Source organism: Drosophila erecta, unplaced genomic scaffold (assembly GCF_003286155.1).
Source record: "Drosophila erecta strain 14021-0224.00,06,07 unplaced genomic scaffold, DereRS2 tig00000000-arrow-pilon, whole genome shotgun sequence".
In the NCBI taxonomy this organism is placed as follows: Eukaryota; Metazoa; Arthropoda; class Insecta; order Diptera; family Drosophilidae; genus Drosophila; species Drosophila erecta.
This window is the reverse complement of record NW_020825194.1, coordinates 27,309,010-27,322,211: the sequence shown is the minus strand read 5'-3', so window position 1 is coordinate 27,322,211 and position 13,202 is coordinate 27,309,010.

Sequence of the window (13,202 nt, the reverse complement as noted above, 5' to 3'; positions counted from 1 at the left end):
TTCGAACGGATTCCCCTGAATTTGGGGATTCATACGCATGCCAGGCGATGGAGTCCTCGGAAATGTGGCAGGGGTCGCAATTGATAATCGTCTCATTTATAACAAAGCCCGGGCAAAGTGGGCCTGGCACAGGTTTTAAACACGAGCGGTAACAACATTGTATTATATGTTTTATATGTGTTATGGTTTCACCTACTGGATACACATGTTACACGTAACTGACTGTTCGTTCATCTGCGGTATGTATGATTTAGCAGCTCGACGCTCGCCACTTGGCCACAACTCACTAAGTGCCTGGCCCTGCCACAAATGGCCGTAATATTCAAGCATCACCAGGCTGGAGCAGTGGCAGGAGCGGGGCAGGAGGGGATGGGGATCAGCTGCGGATGGGATGGAGTGCCAGAGGTGGCTCAAGCGAATTTATTGCCGCCCCATCCCAGAAGTCGCTCCAAGCCAACTCTGTGTCTGGGCGAGAAGGGCTTTTGTGTTGAAACAAGCCTGACACAGAGCAACCCAATCAGGAGTCTTTAAGAGTTGGCCACAATTTCCGCAACATTTGATTGGCTGCACCGGCAGAAAAGTCGAGTAAAGTGGATTGCAGCCAGAAGGAAAACCAGCATAGGAAACATATTTTTTAAATATTCAAACAAGTATGTTAATGAGTTTTCGACACATCAATATACAAAATAGATTAACTAAAAAATCATCGAAAAATGAATTGCTGGAGAGTGTATAGCCTTGTCGTGCTATTTTAAATTCCGCATCGCACCTTAAATCATTTCGAACCCATTTTGAGAGGCTCCAAGCGAAGCACCCTCCAAATCAAATACAGTCGACAGCAGAAACGGGGTCTGGTCAAAAGGTAACCAGGATCGGGAACCGGAAATCTGGCCACCCGCAACACTCTGGAGTGTGTCATAAAGTGCCAAAACAAATATACATTTTCACACAATTCAATTTATATGCCCGCAGCAGAGCACGAGCTTAAGCACCGGAAAAGGATGCAGGAGCTGGATACTGGATACTGGATTCGGGATACGGTTTCAAGGACCCCGCTGTATCGACAGCTGCGAAGTAGTCCCGAGCGCTGCTCCTGCTCCTGCTCCTGGCAGCTCCTTTCGCCAGCCATTGTCTACTCATTTTACCACTTGATTGTGTTTGCACAACATTTCAGCGAGCGTCGCGGCTTCAGCATGGTGCACTGCAGCAAGCCAGTAACCCAAAAATAAAACAAAATGCCGCGGAAATTTGAATTGCAAAGCCGTCACGGGGAGCAAACATTCGACGACGCAAAGAGCGTTAAAGACGGGGTTAAGTTAATGGTAAGTTCATAAAAATAATCACTAATGCTAAGTGCGGTTATTAGTTAAAAGCGAATATCTCCAGGCACTGCATACTTTCATTTCTGCTGATGGCAAACTGAATCCATACCAAGTTTCTGATGACCCGTTTCAAAGTCATTAGCTGTCCTTATGCTTAAGCAATAGGTTATTTTAAATTATTATTTTAGGCAACACGCCCAAATAAGTTACACAAAAAAAATCTAATACAATTCACTCATCAGTAATGGTAATCAGTCAAGATTAGTTACCCTTTGCGAACAATCACAATTTAAAAAGGGAAATTGGCTTTTAAAGGATTGCCTTTAACAATATTTTGACACGCACTGTCATCGCCATCCACATGTGTATGTATATACATACTCGTATACTTATTTAAACGCATGTCTGTCTGGCGGAAAACGAAAACAAAATTCAATCAGCGCTCGAGCTCTGTCAGTAAATCAAATAAAATCCACATGAAAACAAAGTAGAACTAGCAAGGAAAAGCGAAAAATCGCAGACCAAAGTTTGAATCAGCCGCTAGGCCACAAGAAAACCAAAATAGAAAGAGCCGAAATAGTTGTCGACACTCGAGATTTGTTTGTTAGCTGAAAGCCAGCAAATGCAAATAAAACAAGAATGTTATAGTAGAGTTCCCCGACTATCAGATACCCTCTACCCAGCTAGTGATAGTGAGAACGGGAATTTCAACATTTTCTGGATTATCGGTAGAAGTTTTGTGGAAATCAATCAAAATGAAAGAATTCAAAAAAATTTTCAAAAGTATGGGCGTGCCAGTTTTGTGTGGCTTGTGAGCGCTAGAGTGGGTGTGGCAACATCATTTAACAAACATGCGCCTATGTCAAGAATATATGTATGTACTTTATATGGTCGGAAACGCTTTATTCTGCCTGTTACATATGTACCTACCAACGAATCTAGTATACCCTTTTACTCTACGAGTAACGGGTATAAAAACAATACTACAGTTTTTTCAAATTTTTGCCAATTTTCAGAGATATCTTTCATTATTACCTGCAAAAACGTTTAACCTAAGAGTTGTAACTATATTTAGTTTAGTGCAAAGCTGCTTAGCATTAAATGTATATTAGAATATGATCAAGAATATATGTATGTATGTACTTTATATGGTCGGAAACGCTTTCTTCTGCCTGTTACATAGCTATCAACGAATCTAGTATACCCTTTTACTCTACGAGTAACGGGTATAAAAACAATACTACAGTTTTCCAAATTTTTGCCAATTTTAAGAGATATCTTTCATTATTACCTGCAAAAATATATTTTTCTTATGATTGCTTTGGCTACAATCCCTTAGGGTTAAAGCAGAATTCGCAACGCACATCCTTTGTTGTGTCCAGCAATCATCGATAGGCATTTTGAAGTAAATATGGAATTTACGATGTTTCCCCGAACTTTTTCCTTATGCCGATGGTACACTACGAGCAAAGTCAGGAGTTTTAATTAAATTTGCATGCAATATTTCAGCAGCAGTCTCATCAAAAGTTATGGCAATTGCAGGGCTCCAATTGTTTAAATTAAACGGAAATGCACTGCCATTTGGCCGTCTTAACTGGCCAGGTGCGACAGGCGCGCGGGGGGATCGACTCGCTCATATGGCTCATCATAAAAGGCAATGGCTCAGAACATTGCGTATACGCAGCGTGCAACGCGACCTATTTAAACTGCGTTTAATGACGGCGCGGGACGTTGCGAAGTGAGTCACTGACTGGGTGAGTCACTGGTTGGCAGCCGACAATCAAACAGAACATGATCCGGACTTATAGTGCATATATAATCAGGGGCTGGGCGAAGGCGCCGAGCTGCAGCTTCAGCAGAACAGTTGCTACCTTCAATTTCCCCCCACTTGGTGCATTTTTTTAATGGCTCCTGCTCCTTCCTCTGCTGCGCATCAATTGAGTCATTGTATCTACCTTGTAATATGAAAATCGCTTTGGCAAAACTTCGTGATTGTTGCTTGCGCGAAATGCCCTTTCCTTCTTACTTTTAGATTGTTTTAACACTGAGTGATCAATCAGATCACCGAAATGACAAGAATCAAACTAATAAATTTTTAATCAAATGTGAGATGTGTCTAAAACTTAAGGCATACTCTCTTACCTGTTTTTTGCAACTTTATGAAACTTCAACTATGTATGTATGTCTTGATTTTGATGTCTGTTCGTCGCATTTTTGAATGCCATCCACAGCACCCTCAGAGTTGTAAAAAGAAAATCAGATAATGCTTTGCTAATTCAACTTACATGCTAGATAGCGGGTAAAAAAAAAAGACTATCCAAAGAACGTACGAGTATAGTACTCACTGGAACGGCAATACCCTTTGCGAAGTTATGCAAAACCTCTTTGTTGGCTTAAGTTTCTCCGTCTGCCATTTCAGTTTTGTTTTGTGATGCCAATAAAACATGCATTTCACTTTCAACCCAACCGTTGGCAAACAATGGCGAACGGTGGGATTCCAGGGGCGTGGCAGGACGTATCACAAAAGCATCCTTCCTATCGCAACGCGAGGATCCTTTGTGCAGCGTGCACTCAATTATTTGGTCGTTACTTGTTTCTTATTACCTTTTGCCTACCGACACTACGAAACATAATAACTGCGGCCCAGGAGGATGAAGAGATGGCTTTGTTTGTTCGGGCCGGCAATACAATCGAGTTGCGGAATTGCGGAAATAAATGCGAATTTAATATGCAAAGGAATTGGAAGGAGCCAGCCCGAGATTGCTCGACGAATATCAGTTTAAGGTTATTCAGTGAAACGATTGTGCCACGTATAGAGCGAATATTAAAAGGAAACAATTTTAGCCGTGCGCAATTTATATTCACGCATAAATAATTGTTAACTATTAAACGGCAATACTTTACTACCACTATGTTACTCGGTACTTCGCATGGCTCAATCCCCTCCATTGAAAATGATTAGATAATATTAAAATCAATTGTTAATAGTTTATGGACCCTAGGAAAACAAGAGAGGACGCTATTGTCGATTTTTTCCAGTTCCAGATACGTCAGATCCAGGAATAGCATTCTCTCTTGATTAGTTTCTGAAATCGGGACGTTTATGATATCCCAATCAAGAAGATATACATCTGCTTATATTTGTAACAAACTTTACAACAAACGTAGTATACAAACGTTTCTAGGATCTCCCACATTTAGGCTTTGCATGTGGAGTTCAATTAATTCAGTTCCGCTGATGTAAAGTATTTAATCTGTTATAGATAATCCAATCCAATTCACCTCTTTACAAAAATTTATGTATCGCTTTTATCAATTGAAACAAATTACATACATTCCGTTCCTCAAGTACTTCTATGTAAAACGAAAAAAATCAATGAAGTAGTTAATGTTCAATAACATAATTGGTCAAGATGTCTTTTACGTAAGCAATACCTATACTATACATTAAATACATTAGTCATTTAATTGACAAACTGTACGAGCGGATCTAAAAGTTTAGCAAGAATAATTAAGTTTCTGCGATTCATATGTGGTCGTGATTTCACGGTCAATGAGATCAAACATCTCAGTTACCACACATCTTGGTTTATTTATAAAGAAGAATGTGGAATTGCAAGCTGTCAGATTTCATTAAACATTCAGTTGATACATCAATCTACAACCCATTTCATTGAGTTTCTTTTTAGTAGACATTACTAGACATTTTATCCTTAAGGCGCGGTTCATTACTAAAAACCAGTAAATACTGGTTTTAACGGCCTGTTGATTCGAAACGGTTAACAGATTCCCTCAACAGCAGACTGAGAACAGCGACCAGACTCCCCTTCGTCCTTCCCACACATGGTGCTTCGTGATGCTCCCCTGCCGAAAATGAGAATATGGAACAGATCTGAGGGAATGGTTTAGCAAACCGAGTCGAACTCGAAGTAAGTAACAGAAGACATGTGGGTATAGGTTCGCAGGCAACTCCCCTGTTCCAATTCCCACATCGTCCTTCGGCATGCCGAAAACGAGAACACTGGAGACATGTGGGAAAAGGTACACAGGCAACTCCCCTGTTCCTATTCCCACATCGTCCTTCGGCCTGCCGAAAACGAGAAGACAGGAGACATGTGGGAATAGGTCCACAGGGGAAGGTGGGACACTGGCAATCGGAACTATGAGGAACGGAACGAACGAATCGCGAAACGAAGCGTCCTGAAACAGGAGGGGAGTAATCATGCCAGTTGAAACGGACCACTTGGCACATGCACACTTCGAATCGCGGAATAGTCCGCATTCAGTTTCAAATTTGCATGGCATAGCGGCGGACGTAGAGCGGGAAAAAGCGCGAAATTCGAAATTCGCAAAACATTCAAAAAAGGAAGCATAAGTTTGGATCACTTAACGGGCGCGTGATTGCGGGCTCCGAAAGTGAATGCACTTGGCGCCTCCGCATTCAATATCGGCTTCCTAAGCAGATTTTGATTTACCGCCGGCCGGTCTTTGTTTGTGCCAGAATGTGGGCGTGTCCGCCCCCGCCGCGCCATAGAGTAAAGTGCCGTGAAGTGAAGTGCGAGGATGCCCGCCCCCGATTCCCGAAACCCGAAAGAGTGCTGTGAAATCCTGTGCGCTTTGTGAGATTGTGAGTGCAATGTGTCTTTTGTAAATCAAGGAAAATCACATTTTAAATTGCTGCGCATTAGAACGGATACAGATACAAAGGCAGGGCCACAAGGAGGCAGCCAGGCAAGATCGAAAGTCAAACGCCGTCAAACATTGATTGCGCCGTCGTCTATCCACGAAACGTGGGAAATGAAAAAGAACGAGGAGGACGTGAAGGATTTGACTGATGTGAATGGAGTGAAAGATGGGACCTGGCCGCGGTCCCACCCCTTCCCCTTCCCTCCCATGGTGGCTCGTGCTATTGTCTGCCCCCATATATTTCAATTTGATTACATTGGAGAGCATATGATGTAATATATGGAAATGTAATCTGATTAGAGGCTGGCTAAGCTGAGCCTCATCCTGGAATCGTGCTTCTCCATCGATTTAAAAACTCATTAATGTGCAAAGACCTTAGTCCTCGCATCTCGGGTATCATTGAGTAATGACTCAGGCAGGCAGAAGGTGGAAATCCAAGGAAGGGTGAAGTCTGCCGGCAACTCAATAGGGTGTTGATACAGGTGCCAGTATTGGCCAAAATACTGGATATCTGTTCCAAAAACTCTCAAACGTTGAAAACGCAAAAAATTCGCAAGAGTATCAAATATCACGAGGTGAAATATCAACAACACTTAAGCAGTTCTCTAGGAATTCAGCTATCAAGTGTGTGAAAGAGCACTTTGCTCGAAGGAAAGACAGTTTAGTACCGTTTAAAGGACAATGGCCAAAAAGTTCGATGCCAGGTGCCTCAGTTTTTCAGTATTCATTGAGTAAATAAGCGTCTTAGGATCCTATTTCGTTGAGCACGAAAAAACGGCTTAAAATACATGTACATTTTATTAGGATTTAAGTCCGTCCTGCTGGCATTTTGCACACGTTGGTAAATCTAATAATTTAAACAAATATATTTGCTTACTCATGCTGTGAAATTTGTTCAAATTATATTTCCTGAAGGATTGTTAACGCCCCAATTGCACTTTAATTAGCCTACCAAAACAAGAATAAACCAAAGCGTAAGCTCATTAAGTGGTAGAGTTCTTCTCAGGGAAATTAAGCAAAGATCTCGACGTTTAACCTAGCAGTTGTAACTATATTTAGTTTAGAGCAAAGCTGCTTAGCATTAAATGTATATTAAAGGCTTTATATGGTTCAGAACTTGTTTAGAGTTCACATATTTCATTTTAGCCCGTTGAATATATGTTATTGGGATTCTTCGAAAGCATTACGATTTTTTGTCCGCTTCTTATAACAGGCAACCAAAACCCATCATTATATATATTTTATATATGTACATAAAATGGATAAACAAAGTTCAGTAGAGATGTACTGCTGTTCGCCAACTTGATTACTCGCCTTTCCCACTAATCTCCGTCTGTCCATTGGTGAATTAGGGAAATCTCGGAGTTAATTGGCCGGTTTCCTCGGTCGAAAAATAAATATCAATTTGTTGCCTAGCTACGCTAATTACACGATGGTCAGCATCGCCTTACATCATTCTAATCGTCCCGTGTTATGGAGTGCAATAATGCATTAGGATTTCCCCTTTTTTGCCATTTGTGGACTTAGTTTCGGCAGCTCGTGGGACTCTGAGCCGGATAAATGGGGCTCTGGCATTCATTTGGAGGAGTCGACACAGATTTGTGGGCAAAACGACTATTTGGCCGACAAAAAATAACGAGCAAGCCATTAAAAATTTGCCGAACTCAGCAGAAGTGAAGGAACTAGAACTAATGGACAGAGTGCAAAGGGAAAGCATTGGGGCCTTGCAATTCATTAATTTATTGACTTATAATCAAGCCAGCCCGAAACTTACGCCCAGAGCCAGAAGCGGATAAATATCCATTTATCACATAAATAGAATGCTAACAGTACTGAATCCTGCCGGTTTTCCCTCTTCTGCTCTCTCTGCTTCTCGGACCAAACTTATTTTTCGCCTTTCTAGCCTGGCTGCTGCGGTTGGCCTGCCAAATAAAGCAAGAATAAGTTAAAACATACGTTCTGTGCGGTCTGACTTGGTCGAATAAAACAAATCCTGGCCAGCTGTCGGAGCGGCCCCAGTCACGTCCGCAGCACCACAACTACGGCTCCTCCGGCACCCTGCCGTATGCAAATTCAACCGACAAGACTTCATAAAAGCAATGCAAATAATTAAATAACAGCGCGGGAGCAAACAGCACGCAGCAGCATGACATGCTACTTGAACCGGCGGAGCTTGGATTAACTAGCTGCGCGAAATAAATACGAAATACCCAGTACCAGGACCCAGGACCAAGTACCAAATACGAAAGCCGAACGTTAATCCCAAACCAATCCCAGCTCCGTTCCGTCCAGGTGCGACATCCGACAGATGCCCTCGCCCAGCGGAATGTCCTGGCGGCAGAAGGAGCGTAGCGTGGGACGCGGGGCAGGCATCCTGGCCGGAACCGGGCGGAGTTCGGGAACTGCCATCATAGTGCTGGCGTTTCTGGCAGCTGTCAGCTTTCGCGGCATGCGAGCGCGTAAGTGGAAACTTCTTTTACTTGGGGAAGTGTTGGGTTTTCATATATTACAAAATAAAACATGTATTCAGTTTATAGTAGTAACCAAATAAATCAACGTGTTATGTGTGTTATAATAATAGCATTGGGCTAATCAACAATTAAGACCGTAAAAATCATGAGATTTTCAATTGAGAAGCAATCTCCTTATGCTCTCACATTAATTTTTCAAGGAACTAATTATAATCGATCGTAACACCCAAATCGATGTTATGAAACACCTGACTGCCAGCAACTAACCGGTATCGGTTGATCCCTAGAGAACTTGTGTTTACCATGGCAGTAAGTTCCAAATCCCAGACACTGAGCACCGAGCACCGAGTCCCTGCACCCGTGTCCAACTTTTGGCTACGTGCTCGGCCCCTTCCCAACTGCTGGGTGGAGTTGCGTCGAGCTCCATGTTTCATGGCTGTGCTGTTCCGTGTGGCGCTAAGCTTTTGTTTTTGTATGCATAGTTAATTCAATTTCGCACATTTTTGTGCAAGTGTCGAGTGAAGCGTTTGCCAAATTTAATTTACATGATGAGATTTGCTTGGCTGCATTGTCGTTGGCAACTCGTTGGCACGATTTTTATAAGCTTGTCGAGTTAATTTAATCGTGCAGTGCGAATTTTCATTTAGCAGAGCTCACACACGCGCTCCAACGATTTCCAGACACCTGTCACGCGAAAGGAAATCTCGCTTTCTCGCCAGGAACTCATTACGCATACGCAGCGTATGGAGATTTTGACTCCGCTCTGTCTTTTGTTTTTTGCTTGGTCTATGAAAATGCCTGGCATATTTTCTAGGCCAGCCTAATTGGAAGGGGTCGGCTAACCCGTCTCTGTTTCTGAGTCTCGAGTTGATTAAATTCCATGCGTGTGTGGGGTGGGTTGTCCGTTCAACAGGTCGGATGCGTCATGGATCTCGTTCCCGCTGTGAAATTACAACTGCTCCTGGCCGTCTGTGCAAATAGCTTTCATCAAATTGTCTAATTAATGGCTTGGTCTGACCTTGATTTTCGAGGCATTTTCCCGAGGTTCGGATGGAATAAATTATCAGAGTTTTCTATTTCAGCCTCAAACTGATTCCACTTCCGCGGAAATCCTTTAATATTCCGGCTCGTTTATTTATTCACGAGCAGCGACAAACAGTATTTCGCAAAATATTTACTGATAGAACTTCTCCTTCCTACTTCAGCTTTGAGTTCCTGTGGCTGAGTAATTGTTAAATAGTATTTATCATATTTTTTGTGCTTATCTCCTCCTCCTGCTCCTGCTGCCACTTCTAATCAATCACAGTTGAACTGCTGGCAATGCGAAGGCAATATCATTAACAACACATGACCCAGTCCCGCATTCGCGCTCATATGTGATATAATTAAATTGGGCACCAGCAAAAACGCGCAGGACCCGCACACTCAATGACCGATAGAGGGTGAAATTTGTGGAAAGCAGTGGGACAAAGCGAGAGCGGAAATAAGTAGACACTCAAATAACACTTAAGCCATCAATCAGCGCACTAGCCAAGGTCAGAAGCCCAGCCACGCCCATGTCCATCTCCGTTAATTATGCCACGACCATGCCGCATACAAAACAGCAGCGGGCGAATCAACTATGTTTTATATAAGAGATACAAGTATTTACCAAAGGACGCGGCTGCCAAGACAAATGGCGGTCAAATGTCACGTTTAATTTATTTATGGCCAAAACACATAACCGTTGGCGGGGCCAACGGAAGGGGAGAAAAAATAGGCACTCGCCCGATGGCCGGTGGGCGGTGGGCGTTGGGCGGAGGTAGATGGGCGTGGCGCAGGGAGCGGGCTTTAATTAAATAACTGCGCTAAGTGGAGCCAAAGAGTTGGCGTCGCTAATACAGACATTAGCTAAATTCGCCGAGAGCCCATAAATTTCACGCTCCAACTCAGGAATCACAAAATAATTCCCGAGCTCTGAACTCTGAACTCTGTACTCTGTGCCCTAGAATTAATTCCGGCTTTTCCAATGCGCGGCAAGGCGATACTTCAGACACATAAATGGCTGTTGGCGGTAATTAATGAACTCTGGATTGTTGTCCTGCCTCGGTTTTCATATGCAAGCCATATGTTTTACGCTAGAGGTTGCCCACACACATTTTCGGCTGGAACATGGGCTTTAAATAAGCCAACAGTTTATGCATCATAATAGAATATGTGGAGGCATTCCATTTATTATCCAGCAACGTCGCAGTTCACTGAAGTTAAATCTGTAAAAAAGTGCCTTTCCTGACAAGTACTACTATTTCCTTGCAGCATATACAAAATTGGCTATATTCATTTCGAGTTTCAGTAACAGCATCCAAGGCTTAATTACATTATGGCTGAAATGCGCCTGCTATTGGATCCTCTTTTGCTCGTTTTGATAGTAAACACCCCGCCTAATTCGAATATTTACTGAGACACTAAATTGGGTGGCGGACATGGGTCCTTTAATGGGCACAAGTCAGTAATGCTCGCCCGGCATCACTTTTAGGCCTAACTCAACTTTCCGCGTTGCATGTTGTCAAGTAATTGCTTATTCATGTGTGCAAATTATGAGCAATAACAATGCGAGAGAAACAATCGCCAATCAGGAGACGCGGCGGCGAAGTGCTGGGAAAGTCCGAGGGAAGCGCTTTAAAGCAATCGAAGTCAGTCGAGTGCTAAATGGGCGCGCCCTGCCACGCCTCACCGCCCACCGCCCACTGCCCCGCCCCACAATCTCCATTTAAGCCGTGTAATTGCTGTGTGCGAGAGCTGAATACCGCAAAAAGCCGAGGCGCCCACTGTCGGCCAAGTGAGCGATACGGCGCGTCGCCATTTGGCTTAAACAAAAAATGAAACATAAGGTGGTGGTGTGTGAAGCAAGGATTGGTATGCGACACTGCCATTCACTGTCGTCGGAGTCATTAGGTTCCACCAATGTAAAGTGTGCAGGCTTGTGTTAAATATCGTATATTAGTAATTGTTCAGGGAAAACCAAGAGTATTGAACTTACAGACAGGCACACCGGATAAGAAACAGACTTCTTCTACGTACTCATCGCCGTGGACCATCCATCAGAACCTTCACCCTCGTCAGAAATCAGCTGTTATCGAGACAACACGGCTAAGATGGCGAGATGGCGAGATGCCAAGATCACGGCAGACCCAAGATGGCCAGTCGCAGTTAAAGGGTAACCACAACAAAACGTGCCACCAGTGATAAAATGTGCGACGGCTGCTGATGTAGGTCGGATCCAGACGCATTGTGCCGGATTGGAGACGGCGTTGGGTGTGGCACGGGTAAGGGATGTGGGATGTGGGCTGTGGGATGTGGGATACGCAGGACCTGGAATTTATGATTCCATTTTTACTTCTCTGCTCGTTCTGGCAAACAGCCGCCGACCATGTGAAGAGTTTCCTTGGGAATGCGGGGAAACTCTGTGTGGGGAATGCAAATGGTTGTGGCATGTGAGTTTCTCTCGCAACAATGAGAAATGCTCCCAGTGGCCGGAGCCCCTGGCAGAACCCCTCCAGCTGCGCCCATGCTAACTGTCCACATACACATGCATTCAGATAGAAGGTTTTAAATGATCACTTGGTCCATGGAATTTTAGGCCGCATATATGAACGTAAAGTCGACTTGAATAAGGCGCATGTGAAGCACTTCATTCTCCGGCATTGTCAAGCACGTTGCAACATGGCATGTCAACTTATTTTGAATGAATTTCCGTAGCACACTCGCCCCTTTTTCTCGCTCTGTACCTTTCAGTGCGTGCGTGTGACATCCATTTGAATAGTTCGATTATGCGTGTTTTGAGCGCCTGGAGGACATAAGGGGATTGGGAGTTGCTAATATTTGCTGAATGCTGCGAACCAATAAATGACAAGTTATGCCCTCTAATTAATGCGCCTCGACATGCGACACGCGTGTGCTGCTTCTGGCCGAGTGATTCTGGCCTGTCCTAATGGGCGTCTCTTCTGGGTCTTGACCCAACCCGATCCTCCCGCACCTCCCAAGCCAGCAGCTCTCGGCCTAATTTTTGCACATAAATACCAATGGGCCACACCCCGCAGGCGCCTTCGCCAGGAAGCCGGAGGAGGAACCTGGTGCGGAGCCAGTTTTTGTGGCCACATCATGGCCGGCCCGGCGTTTCATTTTTCAACTGTCATACTACCACAAAGCCAGTGACACTTTCGATTCCCCGGAAGAACATGAAGGTGGTGCAGAAGGGGTCATCTGGAGGCGCTTTGGGCGTGAATACATACATGGAAATTAAGAGGACGTTAGGTCAGGCGGGCGAAAGAAGCGACGGGTTCCCATATTTTTTCAGATTTAATTTTGTGAAAGAAACTGTGACATTTTATCTTTAACGGACACCAGCTCCGGGCAACGAAAGGCACGGATTCCTTACAGTTTATAATAAATCAAGGGCGATTAAAATCTGAGCATAAGGCAAACGAGGTCAAATCAGTGAGGCCCAACATCCAACAGCAACTTGGGTCGACTGACTGTATTTTCTCAAACTTCGACCCAGTCAATCAGAGTAGAAATATGGTTTCAGCATTGAACTGGAATTAATATTTATATGGAGTGTAAAAATGGAGATTTGAACTTTGTTGGCTTAACGCGTATCGAAATCTTGTAAAATGCTTTGCCCACCTTTTCGAATATTTTCTCTTAAATATTTACAATAGCTTGTCATATACTTAATATATTT